The 23787-nt window shown below is 42.6% G+C and overlaps 1 pseudogene; it reads left to right on the top strand.

The window, feature by feature from the left end:
* Positions 1 to 21464: 21464 nt before the first annotated feature.
* On the top strand, positions 21465 to 22278 carry LOC117484274 (annotated as a pseudogene).
* The last annotated feature ends 1509 nt before the right edge of the window (positions 22279 to 23787 follow it).

Genomic DNA, 23787 nt, shown 5'->3' with positions numbered 1-23787 from the left:
AGTTGATGCAGGGGCCAATGTATGCAGTGTTCTTTATATTGTAGTCATTATAGAGACTTCATTGTGTGCATTCCTGTATGTTGTTCATGCGTGATTGTTTATAATAGTTAATTACTTTATGTAATAACGTGTCACTTCTATCGCCATTCTGTTGCGGCCTTTGGCCAATAGAGGGCAGCATAGGCCAGCTAATTGTGCCATTTCTTATCCACCTAATTTACTGTGTAACAATGTCACTGGTCATTATCCCTCTATATTACATGTTTTATTCATACCTGTTTATCTTTATATTACAGATACCACACCCATCCAATTACCATTGCATGTACCATTCACTACCCTGGAAACTAATAAAGTACTTAAATTGGAACAGCCTGTGGAAAGCCGTTCTTCCTCGCACGTCTGTCGCCGACAGCTTCTAACAGAGGACAGGAAAAATCTAGCTGCAGCACGACCCGTATACTTTTGCACGCCGTGTTCTCAACAATCCTGCTATATTGGCAAAATGTCTTCACATTTCTGACATCATTCTACGGCAAGTACACCAAGATGTGGGACACGGTGGTCGTAACCACATGCTATCTAGCCGCAACAAAGATACTGGATTCCTGGTGCTAGTGTGGCTATAAGGAAAACCCTGTCAAAATGTATTGTTTGTCGGCGACTAAATGGAGCTCCAGGAATGCAGCAAATGGCAGATTATACCTCGAGACAGAGTTTCTCAGATGAACCTCCATTCAACTCGTGTTGGAGTTGACTATTTTGGACTTTTGAGGTCAAGCGAGGAAGGAGTACAGTTAAAAGTATGGTGTTCTCTTCACATGCTTAACAGTAGAGCCATCCACATCGAAGTAGCTTCATCCTTGATACAGATTCCTTTGTTAATGCTCTTCGACGCTTCATCGCAAGACGTGACAAGTATTGGAATTACGCTCAGATAATGGAACCAACTTCGTCGGAGCTGAGCGTGAAATTGAGAGAGGCAATAGAAAGGTTGAATATTGCTCAAATCAACAACACACCTCCTTCAGAAAGGAATAAAGTTGGACTTTCAATCCCCCTACTGGATCCATCATGGAGGGAGTATGGGAAAGGTTGATCAGATCTGTGAGGAAGGTTCTGAATTCCAGCCTGAAGGCACAGAACCTTGATGAAGAGTTCCTTCACACGGTTCTTTGTGAAGCCGAATCCATCATCAACAGCCGTCCCATAACAAGAGCATCCACAGATCCCAATGACTTGGAAGCACTAACCCCTAACCATCTTTTGCTGCTAAAAACCAAGCCATCTTTTCCACCTGGACTGTTTCATAAAGAGGACATATATGCTCGTCGAAGATGGAAACAAGTTCAGTACATCTCAGACTTGTTTTGGAAACGATGGATTAAGGAGTACTTGCCTCTACTCCAGGAACGACAGAAGTGGTCAAATGTCAAGCACAACTTCATACCGGGAGATATTGTGCTCATAGTCGATGACTCAGCACCTCACAACTCATGGCTTACAGGAAGGATTGTACAAACCATTCCAGACAGAAGAGGACTTGGACGTCAGGTGCGAGTGAAGACAAAAACTAGCTATCTGGACAGGCCTATCAAAGATCTGCCTTCTACAGGAAGCAGAAGAGCCGTGAGGAAATTAGTGGGTTATGAACTTCATAGACCTTGACATTGACGTTTTTTCCGACTTTTTACTAAGTGATAGTAAAGATCACTCCTTCATAGGCTAACAAACTATATATTTTTATTTTATTTTTTATTTTCTATTTTTTTTGCCTAAAGAAGAAAAGGACACTTTAACAAAGGACGTTTTTATCCTTAACATTTTTTTCCTTGATTGTCTCCTACATCATTTTTCAGTTGTGTAATTATTATGTTGATATAATTAGGGGCCGGAATGTAGGAGCCACATTTGAAGTATTTTTTCTGTGTTTATTACGGTACATGTTTTTGAGTCACTATAGGTGGTGGGCGTGTCAAAGGATTTGTGTGGTGACGTTTGCGGTTATATCCGGTTGCTTTTACCTGCGCACTTTGTGATAGATGGAGGGGGAGTGAGCTGGAGAAGGACAATTTTTGTTGACCGCACGCACGCACGCATGCACGCATAAAATAATATACATATGGATATGGACTATTGAACTTTTGCTTTGAAAATAAAAGGTCAAACGCATACTGTTGGAAAGACTGAGTTTTTGCGCGTCCACAATGTTTTTCTCTTGTTTAGTCCCTCGCGGCACTTTGTTTGAAAGATTACTGCCGCAATACCGTCTAAAAAATTGCATCTCGATTAATTTCTTTAGCTCAACTGGTTTTAATCTTAACGCATCTGTACCGATTTTTAACCGGTTCACGATGCATATTTACATACCTAATTTTCAATGTAGGACTTATAACAGAGTATTTCTACAATGCTGTATTATTACTGTTACTTAAAGGGGACCTATCATGCAAAATGCACTTTTGTACGTCTTTTATACATGAATATGTGTCCCCGGTGTTCCAGGGAACTCACCAAGTGTCAGAAAACACAACCCTCTCTATTTTCCTCCATACCCAAATCTCTAAAAAAGGGGCTGCAACGGATCTGATAAAAACTGATCCAGATTTGAACACTGTCCTGACGTCAGGACAGTGGCACTACGGCTATTAGGCCAACTCCACCAATCAGGAGGAGACAGCCACGGCCATTGCCGTTCGAAAGCGCTGGAGACGCTGTAGTACATATGCCAGGCCTGTAGATGGTGCTGTTCTGCCCTTATCTGCCCTTACAAACACAGAGCTAAAAAATGTCAAATTGAGCAAAATGAGGCATGGCTAAAATGCATGATCTGTTTGGTATTTTGCAAAAAAAAAGTATAAATATGCCTTATATAGGTATGGTCCTACACTATATTATTCAAATATAGCATGATAGGTCCACTTTAAGGACGAGATTTGAGTACTTTTTTCACAACTGGTAAATTCAATGATTATGCTTCGTTAACTCAAAACTGGTGTTGCTGTTGCATTGAGAGCTATCCAGCTACCAGTCAAGCGGATAATGTAACTCTCCATTATGCTGTTTAAAGTTAATGCCTCTTTAGGATCTGAATATATTGGTTGAATTAAACCTGCAGTACCTCTAAAAAGGAGTATTTTACCAAATGTAATAGCCTATAGAATGGTTATGTAAAAGTTTTGAGACCTTTTGAACACATTTTCTTTTGCTGTTAAATAAAACTACACTCAATTGTTTGTATCAGAGTTCAGAATGATGGCGTTCATTCACAGTGACGTTTCGCCATGCAGAAAAAATGAAAGTGACAGCAGAGTGGCAGGACTGAGTGCCACAGAGACATACAAAAAAAAACCCCGGGGCGAAAATCGTCCTTCATATACCGTGAAATAAGAGAGCACTAAGTGCCAAGGTCACTTACCGATCACCCCGCAGCTTTTGGCCAACGATATTATTCTGACCATTCAGATGCTCTATCAGGACCAATTCAATAGCATCTGAAGCAGCACAATCTATCAGGCAAACTGTGGACTCAGCAGGAAGAGCATCCATTTCTCATGGAGTCACTCAGAGTACCCGGGGTGATTTACAGTGAGATCAAGCACAGAGCCTGCTGATGCAGTGCAAGCCAACTGAAGACATTATTTTAGATGCCTCTTAATCACAAGGTCCACAAAAAGAAAAATGCAGTCATGCGTTTATGCTGTAACCAACAAATAAATTACCGGAACACAAATGCAAATGATGTCAGAGTTTATATTTAATAAAACCTAAAAAGGTTTGGCTATAGGATATGCCACACTGTATATGATATATCTGATATGATTGTCGGATATCTGCAGTGGCTATAGGAACCTCTGATTGACAAAAAAAGATCACGTTAATGATGTGCTTTTTTCTACATCTGGACAATTATTCAAAGTAATGAGAGATGCATACCCAGATGTACAACGGCAATATATTTAATAGTATATTATTATCTCCAAAATAGCAATAACTGGAAGGGTACTTGGAGAATTGCCAAACATACTCTAAGGAAAAGTCTCCATCCCTTTTCTGGTTGTCTTTTTTCAAGCATCCGCACTAAAATGATGTCCGGATGGTATAGACCAGGGGTCGGCAACCTTTTTGATATGAAGTGCCATTTAAAAAAAAAAAATTTATCAGCGTGCCAACGATCGAGAATTATCAACGGGGGGGGGGTGCTGTTGAGGATGTTGAGGAGCTTGACGCTCGTGATCTATCAACAGGAGGGCGGGGGGGCCTCGCTGCGGGGAAGCAGTGTGTGGACCTGTCAGCGCAACTTACATGATGCCGAATTTAACAAACACATTTAAATAATTGGTTTAAACGGCATAATAATAAGGACGATCGTCCGTTCTGTGATTCTCCAGAACACACATGTTATGATATTAGGGTCATGCAGAGTGAGATGAGATCGCTGTCCCTTTAAGAGAGAGAGAGAGGGGTGTGGCGTGTGCATGTGAGTATGTTTCTGGAAGTGAAACGAGGCAGCAGAAAACAGAGGTCTGTGATGTATTTTGTGAAACAGAAGAACAGCTAAATAAATGCAACGGCCTCCCAAGAAGAGCTCGCCTCTCTCCAGTCATTTAAGCTAAAGTGGGTTATTGAACCTGAAGCTTGTTGCTTCTGCCCTCCTCGACTACGGTCTGGGAGCCGACAGGAAAGTTCAACACACAGATGGCCAGTCCGCCCCTTTGTAGCATATTATTTCAATGAGAGATGAGCAGATCGCCACTGGGCTTTCAACTAAAGACACAGCCACGCAAAAACTGCGACATTTGTAAAGCTCCTTATGGGTACTGCAATTTGTGAAGTGCTTTCTTCCGTGGTGAAACGATCAGCACTGCACCACGGAGGAAAGCGGCAGAAAGTCACCTGGAGTTAAAGAGAGCGGGGCTGCATTGCGTGCATGGCTTCCTTCTGCAGGTAACAGGGAGACGCGCTCTGGCGGCGGTCGTCGTTCAGGATCCGAAAATACAATTTAAATATTTTGCACACTTATTCGACTTATTCCTAGTGTGCCACTGGCTACGGTGCCGCGTGCCAATGCTGGCACGCGTGCCAGGGGTTGCCGACCCCTGGTATAGACAGAGTTTCTCTGACTGTTGACATTCTGACTGCCGTCGCGTTGATGATAAAGCAACACACTCTCACTCCCTAAACGTCCAGGAGCGACGCTTGGTCAGGATCCCGTGGCGTGCAGTTGGGACGCTCCGAGGCTCCTTCAGCTTCATAAACGGACGCAAAGAGCTTTCAACTGATTGCAATGTATTCCCATGGCGGCGGTATTTGACGCTCATGGAAGCACCGCATCCGTTTATGTCGGCGGCTGTTAAAGGCAATGTGAGCGTCCATTCCCATTGGATAACGGAGGATTTTACACCCGGAAGTAACTATTCTCCTTACTGTCGATTGATTTTACAGTGATATCTGCACTATTCATCAACTCAAAAACACCTGATTATCCTTGTTAATTACACAACATTGATTGGTTTAAATTGTGTGCAATGCTTTTGTATTTTTCCCTTCGATTCGGAAAAACTAATATTTTTTTGGAGTTTAGGATGGCTGAAGACACTACACTACCCAGAATCCTCAGCTATCGTTTGGGACTACACCATGTGCTTTGTTTGACAAACCCCATGATTAGTTCTCAAGCTCTGTGATTGGATGTTGGAGTGGCAGTGCGCAAAGTTTACACCGCGTCAAACAGCACTTTGAAATGGAATGAAACCCATCAACGGCACACTATCCAAATCAAGACTTGAATGTGTCCTACCCCCCCCCCCCCTCCCTTAGGTCACAGGCTCCTCCAATAGTGCAACACAATAAAACAGATACACAGAATAAATAGTGCAAGTAAATACAAAAAGAAAAAATAGTAAAATAGTAAAAAGTTAAATAGTGCAATAAGAGTCTATATACAAGTGATTGGAATATGATATATTAGACAAATCATTTCTAAGTAGCAGCCAGATGAATGTTATGGATGTTGTTTCAAAGTTCAGGTGCTTAATAGTCTTCTGGCCTGTGGGATGAAGCTGTCCCTGAGTCTGGTGGTTTTAGTCCGGATGCTGCGGTACCGCCTGCCAGACGGCAGCAGACAGAACAGTTTGTGGCTGGGGTGATGGGGGTCTTTTATAATCCTGAGGGCTTTCTTTAAGGTTAACCTGGTATTTTTACTACATTTATTTGAGTTACTTTACAGATTTGGATTAATGATGTGAAATATAACAACCTTTAAATCAGACTTTAGTTACACCTGAGTAAAATTCAGTGAAGGTGATTGTCAAGTGCAAACAATCAGGCGAGATATTTGATAGTTGGTGCTTGAGAAGACAAAAAATGTATCTGCAGATCCCTATAAAGCATATTCATTACTCGTTATTCTCTAATTGTTCATCAAAAACTGTATATAATGGCTATTTTGCACATCCCTTTCAAGATTCAAGATTTTCAAAGGTTTATTGAAATATCATATACACAACTACGGTGTAGTTATGCAATGATGACAAACTTGTGTCATAGGTTTCCTCAACAAGAGATCTATCAATATGTGTGTACCTCCACCATTAAACTGTCATATTCTGCACATTTCTTATTCTATCTACCTACATCTTATAAGAGTATAATAAATATGTATAATATCAGTTAAAATAAGTGCTTCAAATCAAATCAAATCAAGTTTTATTTATATAGCACATTTATAAACGATTTTTGGTCGAGACCAAAGTGCTGTACAAATAATAAAATACCCTACAGTAAAGACATTTTACGCTAATACAACAGCACAGTTTGATCAAAATATCGTATGAGAAAAAACGACAACCCTCTGTCCTTAGACCCTCACATCGTACAAGGAAAAACTTCCGGAGAAAAAAAACCCACAGTTTTAAAGGGAAAAAATGGGAGAAACCTCAGGGAGAGCAACAGAGGAGGATCCCTCTCCCAGGACGGACAGACGTACAATAGATGCTGTGTGTAAATCGAAGAGATAATACGTTTTACAGCATACGTAGGGTAGATTCGAATGTTAGGAAATGCATGTGTCTATAATAAGAAGATGAATCCACGAGGATGTCAACAACAATCCTGTGGGAGCCTTCAGGGAAGCAGCATGACGAGAGCCAGGCAGGACCGCAGAGACAGGCCCAGCCACGACCCGAAGTCCACGACTTAATCCAGAACTCAGGATAGAAGGTTCCAGGGCACAGGACCACAGCAAGAGGATTCAGCCTCGACTCCGGATCCGGCGTCGATATAGACACAAAAGAAGAACAATTGGCTGGTTAATCGGAACATGAGAGTACACAGACACTCCCTTAGGATAGGTTGAGGAAAGGGGTAGCAAGTAAGAGAGTACGAACAGAGGTGGAGAGGCACACGCAAGGACAAAGTCAACATAGTTAACATAGCAGGAAGTTGATTGTCAAGTCCCAAAACAAACCAGGCAATATATTAAACGTTAAGTACTGTTGTCAGGCTTAATATAGATACCCCCAAAGCTTTTTGCTTACATGTATTTAAAAGAAGACCTCTAACCTGTTAAGCCCGAGAGACCCCGTCCCGGGGCACTGCCGCAACATCTTGCAGGAAACAGTGTCTGAGGGCATGTTCATTAATCAAACTACGAATGTTTTATATCATGTAACGGGAAGAAACTCATCTAACTGATCTTTTTTTTTTTTTTTTTTTTAAAAGAAAACCCACAATGCTAACACTGAGCCTCTGAATTAGCAACGAGCGAAAAATGCTAACAGATTACTGCCACCGAAAATCACTCACAAAACCTTAGTATTTATCTTTTCTCCACATCCATGACATCGATTCACATCGTGATGTGACACAAGAATCGATGGGTACTAGGGATGCCAGAAACTGACCATGATCAAATTCGAAAATCGGACAAGCCCTGGCGAATATTAATCGATTATTCACCTTCCCTCCAAGTTTACAGTAAAACAAACTGGTGGGGTGACCAATGGCCATTTACAATTATTAATACTATTACTATTATTAGCATTAGTCTATATTTTGGTTGAAAACTAAGCCAGGAAAAAAAAGAAAAACATAAATAATAATAAAAAATATATAAATAAATCGAATTTTAAAAATAATTTTCGATATGGAGACTGTAACGAATATTCGAAAAATCGAATAATCGCTGGCATCCCTAATGGGTACCCTCATTATCACTGAATTATACGAATTTGCGACGTTATAAACAAAAACAGACATCAAAACAGGTGACGCTAGGTAGCTAAAATGTTAACATTCTTACCTTGGCTCTGTAGTCTCTCCAAAGTGGTCTTCAATGGCATTAAAAACGATAAAAACGCTGCTGAAGTTAATCCATAGGTTAATCCAATGTGTCTGTGTCCCTTTGAAATGATTTCTGATAATCCATGAACAAGAAAACGGATAATCCATGCTATTCTGTTTCTAGATGTCAGAGCTAGAATGTAGCTTCACTCTAATGCAAAATTACATGCGCAAAGCCCCCACCTTTTTGTTCCACAATGAGTGTGTGTGGGGGACTCCCCCTTCGATGCTATTGGCTCTAACGTCAGAAAGAGGTGTCAACCATCCAAAATCGACCAATGGGTTCCAGAGATATGAAAAAAAAAACATTTCCACCCAATCACCTCAGAGGTGGAGTGTTTTTGGCTAAACCTCTCTAAAAGGTCAAATGTCACTCTTTTTGCATCAATCTTGGTACAGGGTACTTATTATATGTTGTACTTTGGATTCCTAAAGCTTTTAGTCTACCTTACCATCATCCAGGGTAGTTTTCACTATAAGTAAAAATAATGTTTGGACGGACACTATAATTTACAGTTTTTTACTATGTAAAATCTGAATTTTCTTTAAAATAAAAAAACATCTATATTTGATTCTGACTTTTCTACATCCAACTCACAGGGTTTATCATTACTTTGAGAAAAAGATTATTAATTATTAACCCTTTTAGAAGGGAAGATATGGTCATTTGTTCTGGGAATGTCATTTTCGAGCCTGAGACCTGAAAAACAGGCTCAGGGCTTAACAGGTTAACTAAAGTATTATTTAATGTTTAAATAAAGCCTAATTAGTTTGTCTGTTTTGCACATCCTCCTATTAATATCTTTGTACATCCGGCACTAAACTGTTTTATTCTAGATACCATTTACAGTATCTTCTTGATATTTTCTATTCTATATTTCTATCATTGACCTTCTACTTTCCTCCTATTTTGTATATACTCTTAATATTTAAAGGTTTTCATAAAATATAACACATTCAAAAGTGCTTTACAAAAATGAAAGACATTAAGAAAAAGGCATTTTAAACAGTCATTAAAAAGCAACACAATCTACCTGCATTGCAATACTCTAAACGTGTAATAACGTGCTTTAACCAGTAGGTGGTTTGGGTTAAAAAGCTGTCAAGTTTACAGTGTTAACAAAATAAAATATACTGCTGTTTCCGGTTTAGTTTACGACGGATATATTTTGTTATTGTTTTGATATTTGTAACACAAAAGTGATGGAAAAAACCCACAGCAACACAGAAAAGATGGTCTTAACATGACCCAGCGGTCTAGTAGTTAATAAAAAGCAATAATATCAAAACAAAATATTACTACTAACTTTATTGTGAAATTAAAAAGAATAGTTTCCGGTCTATTCTGAGGCCCGATCTCTGTAGATAAATAAAGAACTACGACAGATGTGTAATATTTAATGCAGCCGAACATTTATTACAATGCATTCATGTGATGATTTTCAAAGAGTAAAGCAAGCACTGCTGAATAAAGTATGATTTTATCTTTACGAAACGTTTTTTTTTCATATGGAATGCAGTTGGAGGTCAACCAATCACAGAGCTTGAGAACTAATCACGGGGGTTTGTCAAACAAAGCACATGGTGTAGTCCTAAACGATAGCTGAGGGATTCTGGGTAGTGTAGTGTCTTCTGCCATCCTAAACTCCGAAAAAATATTTGTTTTCCTCCGAATCGAAGGGGGGAAAAATACAAAAGCATTGCACACAATTCAAACCAATCAATGTTGTGTAATTAACAAGGATAATCTGGTGTTTTGAGTTGATGAGTAGTGCAGATATCACTGTAAAATCAATCGACAGTAAGGAGAATAGTTACTTCCGGGTGTAAAATCCTCCGTTAACCAATGGGAATGGACGCTCACATTGCCTTTAAACAGCCGTCGACATAAACGGATGCGGTGCTTCCATGAGCATCAAATACCGCCGCCGATGGGAATACATTGCAATCAGTTTAAAGCTCTTTGCGTCCGTTTATGAAGCTGAAGGAGCCTCGGCACGTCCCAACTGCACGCCACGGGACCCTGACCAAGCGTCGCTCCTGGACGTTCAGGGAGTGAGAGTGTGTTGGATAAAGTGACTTAACCTGTTAAGCCCGAGAGACCCCGGTACCGGGGCACTGCCGCAACATCTTGCAGGAAACAGTGTCTGAGGGCATGTTCATTTAATAAACTATGAATGTTTTATATCCATGTAACGGGAAGAAACTCATCTAACTGATCATTTTTAATTTTCTTTTAAAAGAAAACCCACAATGCTAACACTGAGCCTCTGAATTAGCAACGAGCGAAAAATGCTAACAGATTACTGCACCGAAAATCACTCACAAAACCTTATTATTGATCTTTTTCTCCACATCCATGACATCGATTCACATCGTGATGTGACACAAAATCGATGGGTACCCTCATTATCACTGAATTATACGAATTTGCGACGTTATAAACAAAAACAGACATCAAAACAGGTGACGCTAGGTAGCTAAAAATGCTAACATTCTTACCTTGGCTCTGTAGTCTCTCCAGGCTTCAATGGCATTACAACGATAAAAACGCTGCTGAAGTTAATCCATAGGTTAATCCAATGTGTCTGTGTCCCTTTGAAATGATTTCTGATAATCCATGAGCAATAAAACGGATAATCCATGCTATTCCGTTTCTAGATGTCAGAGCTAGAATGTAGCTTCACTCTAATGCAAAATTACATGCGCAAAGCCCCCACCTTTTTGTTTCACAATGAGTGTGTGTGGGGGGACTCCCCCTTCGATTCTATTGGCTCTAAACGGTCAGAAAGAGGTGTCAACCATCAAAATCGACCAATGGGTTCCAGAGATATGAAAAAAAAAACAATTTCCACCCAAATCACCTCAGAGGTGGAGTGTTTTTGGCTATAACCTCTCTAAAAAGGTCAAATGTCACTGTTTTGCATCAATCTTGATACAGGGTACTTATTATATGTTGTACTTTGGATTCCTAAAGCTTTTAGTCTACCTTACCATCATCCAAGGGTAGTTTTCACTATAAGTAAAAAATAATTTTTGGACGGACACTATAATTTACAGTCTTTTACTATGTAAATCTGAATTTTCTTTAAAATAAAAAACATCTATATTAATTTTGACTTTTCTACATCCAACTCACAGGTTTATCATTACTTTGAGAAAAAAAATTATTAATTTAACCCTTTAGAAGGGAAGATATGGTCATTTGTTCTGGGAATGTCATTTTTCGAGCCTGAGACCTGAAAAAACAGGCTCAGGGCTTAACAGGTTAAGGTCATTGTGGTCTTTACCCTCTCTGGACAACTCAATAAATGAAATCAGCATTAAAATTACTTGCTTGAGTTCATATTCTATTAGGCTGTTTTGAGATTTACGTCAAAATCTGTACAATGAAACAGCTTATGAGATGTTTAAATCAAATCAAATCAAATCAAATCAAATCAAGTTTTATTTATAAAGCACATTTAAAAGCGATTTTTGGTCGAGCCAAAGTGCTGTACATGTAATAAAAACACATTACTACAATCACAATAAAAGACAATCAATTACAACAGATATATAAAAAATAAAAAATAAAAAACACAAGGAAAAGTCAGGAGTCGTGCTCCGCTCTGACTAGAAGGCCAGAGAGAAGAAGTGTGTTTTTAGTGTAGATTTAAAAACCCCTAGGGTCTGGGCCGACCTCACATGGAGGGGCAGAGTGTTCCAGAGCCTAGGGCCAGCTGCTGCGAAGGCTCGGTGCCCTCGGGTTTTGAGCCTGGTCTTGGGCACTACCAGCAGCAGCTGGTCAGCAGACCTTAAAGCTCTGGCTGGGGTGTAGCGCTGGAGGAGTTTGGCTATATAGGCCGGAGCCAGCCCATTTAGTGCTTTAAAAACAAATAAAAGGATTTTAAAATCAATTCTGAACCGAACTGGAAGCCAGTGTAGTGAGGCCAGAATTGGGGTGATGTGGTCACGCTTTTTGTGGCCAGTCAGCAAATGTGCAGCTGCGTTTTGGACTAGCTGCAGGCATTTAATTGAGGCCTGGTCCATACCCACATACAGAGCGTTGCAATAGTCCAGTCTTGAGGTAACAAAGGCGTTAATAACCCTTTCTAAGTCATTAAAAGATAAATACGACTTGGTTTTGGCCAATAGTCCTATTTTAAAAAAGCAGGATTTGACTACGGTGCTGACCTGCTTGTTGAATTTAAAAGTGCTAGTGAAGGTCACTCCAAGGTTCATGACAGAGGGGAGGATGTTTTTTATTGAGAGAGCTTAAGAGTTTAAACAGCTATACCATTTTCCATGAGATCAGCTTGTAAAAAAACAAATACCGGGAGATATTGAGCTAAAAGCTATGATTCAAAAAGGAAAGTAAATACTAAGGACTCCTAAAGACACAAGATATACACAATTTTGCAAGCAACCTGCCTGTAGGTATGTTGATGCTCATGGATATGGGTTAGAAGGGTCTGCTGCACCTTCTAGTAGGTTCAGAAGGCTTGTCACGGCTTGAACGGTCCGCAGGCATCACAACCTGCCCTTGCATGTTCAAGTCCTACCTGACAGACCGTAGCTTCTCAGTGCAGCTAGGTACCTTCTCCTCTGCTAAAGCCCCTCTTACCTGTGGGGTTCCCCAAGGCTCGATCCTGGGCCCCATCCTTTTTCTACTGTGCATACTGCCCCTAGGTTCAATTCTCACAAAACACAATATCCCCTTCCATTGTTACGCTGATGATGTACAGATCTATTTGCCTCTCAATCAAAATGTCAACTCACTACAGCAGTTGATGGACTGCTTAACAGAGATCAAATCCTGGCTGAGCCAACATTTCTTCAACCTCAACGAGAGCAAGACCGAGGTCATGTTTTTTGGACCCCAACCTCCAGCCTCCCCGATTGATATTCTGGGCTCCCTCAATAAAAATATCCTCCTCTCTGTCATGAACCTTGGAGTGACCTTCAATAGCGCTTTTAAGTTGATAAGCAGGTCAGCTGGCTCACTGGCCATAAAAAGCGTGACCACATCACCCCAATTCTGGCCTCATTACACTGGCTTCCAGTTCGGTTCAGAATTGATTTGAAACTCCTTTTATTTGTTTTCAAAGCCCTAAATGGGCTGGCTCCGGCCTATATAGCCGAACTCCTCCATCGCTACACCCCTGCCAGAGCCTTAAGGTCTGCTGACCAGCTGCTGCTGATAGAGCCCAAGACCAGGCTCAAAACCCGAGGGCACCGAGCATTCGCAGCAGCGGGCCCTAGGCTCTGGAACACTCTGCCCCTCCATGTGAGGTAGGCTCAGACCCTAGGGTTTTTTAAATCAACACTTAAAACGTACTTCTTCTCTCTGGCCTTCTAGCCTTTTCTTATCAAGCTCCACTTTTGTGGAATCAGCTTCCAGTTTGTGTTCGGGCAGCCGACAGCCTATCCGTTTTGGGAGTGTGCTTAGGACCTTCCTTTTTGGTGAAGCTTATGGTTGATAGAATAGTCTAATGAGAGTGCATTGACGTAGATACGCTGTGCCTCTTCACCTACATTTTGGTTCTTGCTCTTTCACTTAAATCCTAAAAACTTGGATCTTATATTTAAAACTAAGGTTATTACTACTACTCATTCTTCTAAATCTTTTCTCTCTCTACTTTTCATACTCTCTACTCCTGTAATCTATTCTTTCTATTTTCTCTTTATCCAAAAACCTTTTCCCTCTCGGACCTCTCAAGGTTTTATTAGAGGGAAACAGGTTTGCAGAGTGGCTTATTCAGGCAGGGGAGTGTTATGACCGTATTCACAGCTTACCTCCTTACCTCTCATCAATTCCAACTAAGGCTCCAGTGGGGACATTGCTCCCTGCGCGTGCCTCTCCACCTCTGTTTCTTACTCTCTTACTTGCTACCCTTTTCCCTCAACCTATCCTAAGGGAGTGCTTGTTCTTCCTTCTGTCTGTCTGTGTCCGTGTATTCTCATGTTCCGATTAACCCTGCCTCCCCCAAATGTTCTTGTTTTGTGTCTACGCCGGGATCCGGAGTCGAGGCCGATCCTGTTTTGCTGTGGTCCTGTGCCCTGGATCCTCTATCCTGAGTTCTGGATTAAGTCGTGGACTTCGGGTCGTGGCTGGGCCTGTCTCTGCGGGTCCTGCCTGGGTCTCGTCATGCTGCTTCCCTGATGGCTCCCACAGGATTGTTTTTGACATCTTCGTGGATTCATCTTCTTATTATAGACACATGCATTTCCAAACATTCGGTCTACCTACCTATGCTGTAAAATGTATTATCTCTTCGATTTACACACGGCATCTATTGCACGTCTGTCCGTCCTGGGAGAGGGATCCCTCCTCTGTTGCTCTCCCTGAGGTTTCTCCCATTTTTCCCTTTAAAACTGTGGGTTTTTCTCCGGAAGTTTTTACTTGTACGATGTGAGGGTCAAAGGACAGAGGGTGTCGTTTTCTCATACTGATATTCTGCACAAACTGTGCTGTTGTATTAGCTGTAAAGTGTCTTTACTGTAGGGTATTTTTATTATATGTACAGCACTTTGGCTTGACCAAAAATCTTTCAAAAATGTGCTATATAAATAAAACTTGATTTGATCATTATAAGTCACGTAATACGTAACAAAAACTTACCAATGTAACCCAAGCCATGATCCTTTCCTTAACCTAACCAAGTCGTTTTTGCTGCAAAAACCTTAGACACGTTCTTCTGTTTAAATTCACAATGTTAACCAGGTGCTTAAAACTGTGATTGTTAAGTTTCACTTTTATTTTAGCAACCTGCAGTAGCTGCAGTCTTCCCAATCTGCCTCTTCTGTAGCAACACAACTAAACTGATAACAACTAGTAACGGGTCAAAATGTAAGGTTTTAGCACTAGTATCCTGTTAGTTGTTCTGTTTTTAGTGTTTGTCTATCTGTCTTATTATAATAATGACTCTACCCTCTCTTTCCAGGTGTCTGCACTTCCTGTCATTGTGTGTCACCTGTCAGACTGATTGTTGTTCCCGCCCCTGATTGTGTCCACCTGTGCCCCATTACCTAATGTGTGTGTGTATATATAGTCCTTCTCTCCCTTTGTCTTGTGTTGGTTCGTCTTGTCTCATCATCATATCCATGCCTGTTACCAGAGACCTGTTTGCATTACCTAGTCGAACCTAGTGATTCTATGGAGAGTCCTAGTAGATCCTTGAAGTCATTATTGGAAAGCTTTGTGTTCTTTACAATAAAGCATATTACAAAGCAACGGAATCGAGCATCTGAGTTCTTAAGAGCCCATCGTGTCAGAACGAACCAACCTAACAAGATGGACTCAGCCGATTCTACAACGTTAAGAACGGCCCTGCAGGCGCAGGGTACACTCCTTCACCAACATGAGGGACAGCTGTCAGCAATTAACCAAGGGGTCCAGGATTTAAATGCTCGTCAAGACAACTTTCAAGCTACTGTGTCAACAGAAATAAACCTACTGGCTGAGAAGATGCGTGACATACTGACTCACCTCGTGGCAAATCCTGGTGTTCCTGCGGCAGAGTTTTCCGGTCCAGCGGGGGTCGGGGCTGCTGATATCCCCGTTCAAGTACCCATGCATTCGCCTACGATCCGCCTCGCTTCTTCAGAGAAATTCTCCGGAGACTCTGGAAACTGTCGTCCCTTCCTGGTGCAGTGCGATCTCCACTTCAAACACCAGCCCGCAGCATTTCCCACCGATCAAGCTAAGGTAGCTTTTATTGTGTCTCATCTGACGGGGTAGAGCGGAAGCCTGGGCAACAGCGGAGTGGTCCCGGGACTCGCCTGTTTGTCAGTCATTAAGACTGTTCTTGGATACCATGAGCAAGATTTTGATCAGACATCACCCGGGAGAGAGTCAGCGAGAGCCCTGGTGAACATTAAGCAGCGGCAGAGGAGAGTGGCGGATTACGCAATCGATTTCCGTACTCTGGCAGCGGAGAGTGGGTGGAACTCGGCGGCTCTCTTTGATGCTTTCCTGCATGGGTTAGCGGATCCCATAAAGGATCAGTTAGCTCCATTACAGCTGCCTGAAGATTTGGACTCGCTCATCGCCATGGCTATCCGGGTTGATCAACGTCTAGCTGATAGACAGCGGGAAAAAGGAAGGAATACAATATCCACTCCACCTTTCAGACGGGAGTTACTGAGGGAATACTACGCTTGGCAAAGGAATTCCCAGACTTCATCTCCAGAGCGACCAGCGCCCCCTATCGCCGCGGAGGAACAGATGCAGCTCGGAAGAGCCAGACTCACGCCGGAGGAGCGTCAGCGCCGTCTACGGGCGCGGCGGTGCTTCTACTGCGGTCAGCAGGGTCATGTTTTGTCAGCCTGTTCGGCAAAAGATCAGGCTCATCAGCAGGAAGGAAGACGCTGGTGAGCCGAGTGACTTCCTTCGACTCTCCAGTCAGAAAATTAATGCAGGTACAAATCAAACTTGGTGATAATACTATGACTCAGGATGCATTAGTCGATTCTGGGGCTGATGAGAGCTTGTTAGACTGGGAGCTGGCTAAAAATTTGAACTTAAAGGTTGTACTTTTAGATCAGCCCTTAAAGGCTAGTGCTTCGGACGGCCGCCTTTTATGTACAGTTACTCATCGCACTGAGCCCATGGTATTAGTCATAGATCAGGAACATCGTGAGCAAATTAGTTTTCATTTATTTAACTCTGCTCAACATCCTCTCATTTTGGGGTACCCTTGGCTTGTTAAACACAACCCTCACGTTGACTGGCAGACAGGAAAGGTTAAAGGGTGGGGGGTTGAGTGCTCTCGTTCATGTTTAACCAGTGAAACAGGGTTGAGTAGATTGCACAGATCTAGTAACTTTAAGCAGGGGTCAGGTAATAACAGTGACACTTTTTCTAAACCTTCTGACTTTCCTGACTTGTCTAAAGTTCCTGTGTGCTATTTAGACATCAAGGAGGTGTTTAACAAAACACGAGCTACTTCATTGCCTCCCCATAGACCGTACGATTGTCCCATAGACCTTCTGTCGGGCTCTACTATTCCCAAGGGACGGTTGTACTCTCTTTCTGGGCCAGAAAGGGAGGCCATGAAGGAATATATCGATTCTTCACTCAAAGCTGGTTTGATTCGGACATCTTCATCCCCAGCAGCGGCAGGTTTCTTTTTCGTGGGGAAAAAGGACGGGACATTGAGGCCCTGTATTGATTACAGTCCACTAAATCAGATCACGGTTAAGAACAGATATCCCCTTCCACTCATCTCTACGGCATTTGAACTGTTACAAGGAGCTAAGATATTCACCAAGCTTGACTTAAGGAATGCTTATCACCTTGTGCGCATCCGGGAGGGGGATGAGTGGAAAACAGGTTTCAATACACCTACGGGACATTACGAATATTTGGTGATGCCTTTTGGACTTTGTAATGCACCTGCTGTTTTCCAAGCTCTCATTAATGATGTGTTAAGAGATTTCCTGAATGTTTTCTGTTTTGTATATCTCGATGATATTCTCATCTTTTCTCCAGATGAGAATACTCATGTTAACCATGTTCACCTTGTTCTTCAAAGACTCCTGGCTAATCATTTGTTTGTGAAAGCCGAAAAATGTGAGTTTCATGTCAACTCAGTGTCATTTTTGGGCTTTGTGATTTCCCCTAACAAAGTGGAAATGGACCCCAGCAAAGGTCAGCGACGTGGGCAAATTGGCCTACGCCAAACTCCAGAAAGAAGGTTCAGCAATTCTTGGGGTTTGTTAACTTTTACAGACGTTTCATACGCAATTTCAGTGCCATTGCCTCTCCTCTCCATGCCCTTAACCTCTCCCCATGTTCAGTTTGTGTGGAATCCACAGGCAGAGAAATCCTTCATGGATCTGAAGAGGAGGTTCACCACAGCTCCTATCCTGACTTTACTTGATTCCAACCGACAGTTTGTGGTGGAAGTAGACGCCTCTAACGATGGTGTTGGAGCTATACTATCCCAGAGGTCAGCGGGGGACAACAAACTTCATCCGTGTGCCTATCTCTCCCGTAAGCTATCTTCTGCTGAGAGGAATTACGACGTGGGAAATCGGGAACTGTTGGCTGTGAAGATTGCTTTGGAGGAGTGGCGGCACTGGTTGGAGGGAGCGGAGCAGGATTTCCTGGTCTGGACAGATCACAAAAACTTGCAGTACATCAGGAGGGTTAAGCGTTTGAACTCCAGACAAGCCAGGTGGGCTTTATTCTTTAACATATTTAGCTTCACTCTGTCTTATCGACCTGGTTCACAGAACGGAAAACCGGACGCTCTCTCCAGAATGTTTGATCCTGAGCCAGTTCCCAAGACTCCAGAACCCATTCTGCGGTCAGACCGGGTGATCGGGAGTGTGACCTGGCCCACTGAAGTAAAGGTAAAACAGGCTAATGGGGAGAATCCTGTCCCTAGAGGTTGTCCTCAGAATCGCCTGTTTGTTCCTGTGACACTTCGTTCTCAGGTGATTCATTGGGCCCATACATCTGTTCTTTCCTGTCATCCTGGAACCAAGAGGACCCTTTTTATGGTGAAACACAGATTCTGGTGGCCTGCTATGTGGAAGGATGTTGCAGAATATGTGGCAGCATGTCCTGTGTGTGCTAGGAACAAGACATCTCGTCAAGCTGCGGCAGGTCTTCTCCAACCTCTGCCCATTCCCAACAGACCATGGTCGCACATTGCGTTGGACAGGATTTCCACCTTCGGCAGGTAATACCACAGTGCTCACAGTCATTGATCGTTTTTCCAAGATGGTTCATCTCATCCCCATGTCCAAATTACCTACTGCCAGAGAAACAGCACAGGCCATGTTGTCCCATGTTTTTCGTATCCATGGTTTCCCAAGCGATGTCGTTTCAGACCGAGGCCCACAATTCGTTTCACGTTTCTGGAGGGAGTTTTGTCGCCTGATCCAAGCCACTGTGAGCCTGACATCCGGATACCATCCCCAGTCAAACGGCCAAGCGGAGAGGATGAATCAGGAAATGGAGACCTGTCTGAGATGCCTGGTGTCCCAGAAACCTACCACCCGGAGCAAACATCTGATTTGGGTTGAGTATGCACACAATACCTTACCCACATCAGCCACCGGAATCTCTCCTTTCCAATGTGTCCATGGATACCAGCCTCCATTGTTCCCGGAGCTCGAGCAGGAAGTTACCATACCATCAGCACATGCTCTGGTTCGCCGCTGTCGCCGGGTATGGAAGGGAGTTCGCCAGATGCTGCAGAGAAGTGCGACCCGCATGAAGAGTCTCCCAAAGTCCCTCAAGGTCCACCCCACGTTTCATGTCAGCAAGCTGAAACCAGTTTTAGAGAGTAGACTGGTTCCCTCCTCCACACCACCTCCACCTCCTCGGGTCATCGACGGAGGTGTCGTCTATACAGTGGAAAAGATACTGTCAGAAAGAAAGCGGGGTAGAGGGAGACAGTTCCTGGTCGACTGGGTAGGGTATGGACTAGAGGAAAGATGCTGGATCCCGGGCAGCTTCATTGTCGACAAGTCCCTGATCGCGGATTTTGACAGACTACGGTCTCAGGCTTCAGGGACGTCTGGAGTCGTCTGTAAAAGGGGGGGGTACTGTAAGGTTTTAGCGCTAGTATCCTGTTAGTTGTTCTGTTTTTAGTGTTTGTCTATCTGTCTTATTATAATATTGACTCTACCCTCTCTTTCCAGGTGTCTGCACTTCCTGTCATTGTGTGTCACCTGTCAGACTGATTGTTGTTCCCGCCCCTGATTGTGTCCACCTGTGCCGCATTACCTAATGTGTGTGTATATATATAGTCCTTCTCTCCCTTTGTCTTGTGTTGGTTCGTCTTGTCTCATCATCATATCCATGCCTGTTACCAGAGACCTGTTTGCATTACCTAGTCGAACCTAGTGATTCTATGGAGAGTCCTAGTAGATCCTAGAAGTCATTATTGGAAAGCTTTGTGTTCTTTACAATAAAGCATATTACAAAGCAACGGAATCGAGCATCTGAGTTCTTAAGAGCCCATCGTGTCACAAAAACGTGATAACGTTTCATCATGTGCTTCGGACCAGACTGAACAATTATTTTAAACATGGATTAATTGCCATAATATTTGCAACAGTTCTCCTGAGCCCAAGATAGGTATTCCTATCAACTTTTTTGATACCTAGATATTTACTTTAAGGTCGGCATGAGGTTGACATCTATGGTTTCTTAACAACTAGTTGAATGTATTGCCATGAAATTTGGTGCACACATTCATGACCCCTAACAATACATTTTAATCACTTGCGTTGATATCAGACTTTTCCTAAAGCTCATTCATCAGGCCAACATTTTGATTGGTCCTATACTTTGATCTTTTCCCAAAGACCTCGAAAACTAATGACATTCCCATTGGCCTCGCTCAGCTGTACTGTATGTGTATTACTCATTTAAAAAAAACGTTAGCATACTTGCATGCTAAACTACGATTGCAGACATGGCAAACAAAAGCCAAGAGCTGACGTTTTGAGCTTATGAGCTTCCTTTTACTATAATTCTTAACCTCTGCTCACATGACATCAACTTCTGCCACAAATGTAAAAAGGGAATTATCTTGATTTTAGTAGTTTAAGATGTCTGTGTGTTTTTTTATTTCACTTGGTAATGACCCTTACTGTATATAAAGTGTCGACCCAGTGACAGATTAGTCTCCAAATATTCAGATGCTGTTTGTATTTGTTTGGCATAAATGATCTGTTCCTGTCCAAATAGTGTATGTCTATTAGTATAAAAAACTATTTTGAAATAATACAATCAATAAAAATGTTTGAAAAAAAATCTCACTTGCAAGTTTTAAACTTACATGACCCTTCTTAAGGTTAGTTTGGCAAAGAGGTTCTAATGTGAGGTCTTATTGTCCGTGGAACATGAAAAGTGTCTCCTTAAATAAATCCAACATAAAGCTGAGGCTATCCATCTAATGACCAGAAATAACAAACATGTTTAAAAAGCAGGTTTGTCTGTGGAGTCCTCCCTTCAGAGGTTTGTTCAGGCCTAGCAGTGTAGACACCAACCCATAATCCTCCTGCAGACACACCTGTAGAGGAGAGTATAAAGACCCTGGACTGAACTGAGTCAAACATCAAGCTTCAAGGAGTCTCTCCACAGCAGCTCCACAGCCCCCAGACCGACCCTGAAGATGACTCCCTCTGCCAGCCTGCTGCTGCTGCTCCTGCTCGGCCTCTCTCAGGCACTTCCTCTCCAGGAGGAAGGAATTGAAGAAGAAGAAGAAGAAGTAGAAGAAGAAGTAGACGAAGAGGACACTGTCGACATCACCACCAGGATTTTGACCTCCAACAACGCCACAGATGAGATCCTGCTGGAAGGAGACCTGGTGGCTCCCAAAAACAGAAACGCAATGAAGTGCTATTTCGCGAACTGCCTGTGGAAGAAAGGCTCCAACGGCTTGGTGACGATCCCCTTCACCACGAGCAGTCAATTCACCAGCTTGGAGAGACAGAAGATCAACAACGCTATGAATGCCTTCCACAGCAAGACCTGCCTCCGCTTCGTCCCCCGTCAGAACCAGTACGACTACATCAGCATTGAGAACAAGGGTGGATGTTACTCCTCTCTGGGCAGAATGGGAGCCAAACAGGTGCTCTCTCTCAACAGGCAGGGCTGTGTCTACCACGGCATCATCCAGCACGAGATCAACCACGCTCTGGGCTTCCAGCACGAACAGACCAGGAGCGACCGCGACTCACACGTCAGGATCAACTGGGAGAACATCAACCCGCAGATGGCCTACAACTTCAAAAGGCAGGCCACCAACAACCTGAACACCCCCTACGACTACACCTCCATCATGCACTATGGAAAAAACAGCCTTCTCCATCCAGTTGGGGAAGGACTCCATCACCCCCATCCCAAACCCCAACGTCCAGATCGGCCAGAGGAAGGGCATGTCCTACTGGGACATCGTGAGGATCAACACGCTCTACGACTGCTAATAACAATGCTGATGATAAATGCAACAAATTCATAGTTATTCTGCTTTGTTTTTCCTGTAATTAATCAAAAAGCCATTACTACTGTGCTTTGGAAACAACATTATATTATCAATATGTTTCAACTGTTCCAATGGCAAAATATATGAATTCAAACATGCTCAAATGATAATAAAGCTATGTAAAGAAACTTTATTTCTTGTCACATTTACACATTGGTAAACTGACATTTAGAAAACAAAAGTGGCTGCTGGCAGCATATCTACTGGTGTAAATGACTGCAAAGTAACAGGAACACTAACAGTCTCTCAGAGAGACATCTGAACAGCCATTCTTTTTTTTTAGCTCCACAATGAAACAGGGGTTCAGATCCTATAGCACAGTAGGGGTGTGATGTGTGTTGGTGGGTGAAGATGGGGGATTTCATCTGCTGTTCAAACGCAAGTGACGATAAATATCAAAAGATAACGGTTATAGATGCGGTCTATTGTCAGACACTCGTTGAATTATCGCCTACTTTGGGTTTGCTTTTGTTCATGTACCTTGGATGAACTATGGGGTTGTAACCGATTTTTTTCTACCTTTTACCCCAGTGAGAGGCGTGTTCATTCCATCTGTTTTCATCCTCCCGTGGTATCTCTCAGTCTGGCTGCCTGTCTGACAACTATTTCTGCCATGATGTGAGGACAAACCTGTGAGTTGGATGTAGAAAAGTCAGAACAATATAGATGTTTTTTATTTAAAAAAAAATCAGATTTTACATAGTAAAAAACTGTAAATTATAGTGTCCGTCCAAAAATTCTTTTTTACTTATAGTGAAAACTCAACACACTCTCACTCCATAAACGTCCAGGAGCGACGCTTGGTCAGGGTCCCGAGGCGTGCAGTTGGGACGTTCCTAGGCTCCTTCAGCTTCATAAAGGGACGCAAATAGCTTTCAACTGATTGCAATAGGCTTGTTTGAGACAAGCGAGACCTGCGCAGACCTGCGCAATTGCGATCAACGTCTTGCTAGTGTGTTGCATGATGGTTAGTCATTTTGTCCGACTTGCTCTGGAGGCTCGCCTACATGAGACCTTGAAATCTCGCGGGACAAAGACGCCCGCAGCCTTGAGAGCGGCGAGGCGCGGCGAGGCGGCGCAGTTTCTCTCCACGGGCTGCGGAAGCGAAATGCTTGATGGGAAACGACTTGCTGGTATCTCGAGCTGAGCGCTCATTGGTGGTTTTTACCCCGTGCTGGTGATGAAACTCTCCATTGGCTCGGCAAAAGTGTGTTGTTGTTTTGTGTCAGTTTTACGTCGCCACTTCCATTCACATTTTTCATCATTGTTCCACAATGTTTATCATCATTAAATTAATATCTATATATTGTATACTATACTTGCACTGCTTACCGTTGTCATACTTTATATATCTTAGCATATTCATACAACACACTGTTCATACTAGGCTAGGCTACTGTGTATATAGTGTATTCATACCCCTCACTGTTTATTCATCATTCAATTCATT

The sequence above is a fragment of the Trematomus bernacchii genome, unplaced genomic scaffold (assembly GCF_902827165.1).
Source record: "Trematomus bernacchii unplaced genomic scaffold, fTreBer1.1, whole genome shotgun sequence".
Lineage (NCBI taxonomy): Eukaryota > Metazoa > Chordata > Actinopteri > Perciformes > Nototheniidae > Trematomus > Trematomus bernacchii.
The sequence above is the reverse complement of the archived record's forward strand: the minus strand, read 5'-3'. Positions and strand labels throughout refer to the sequence as shown.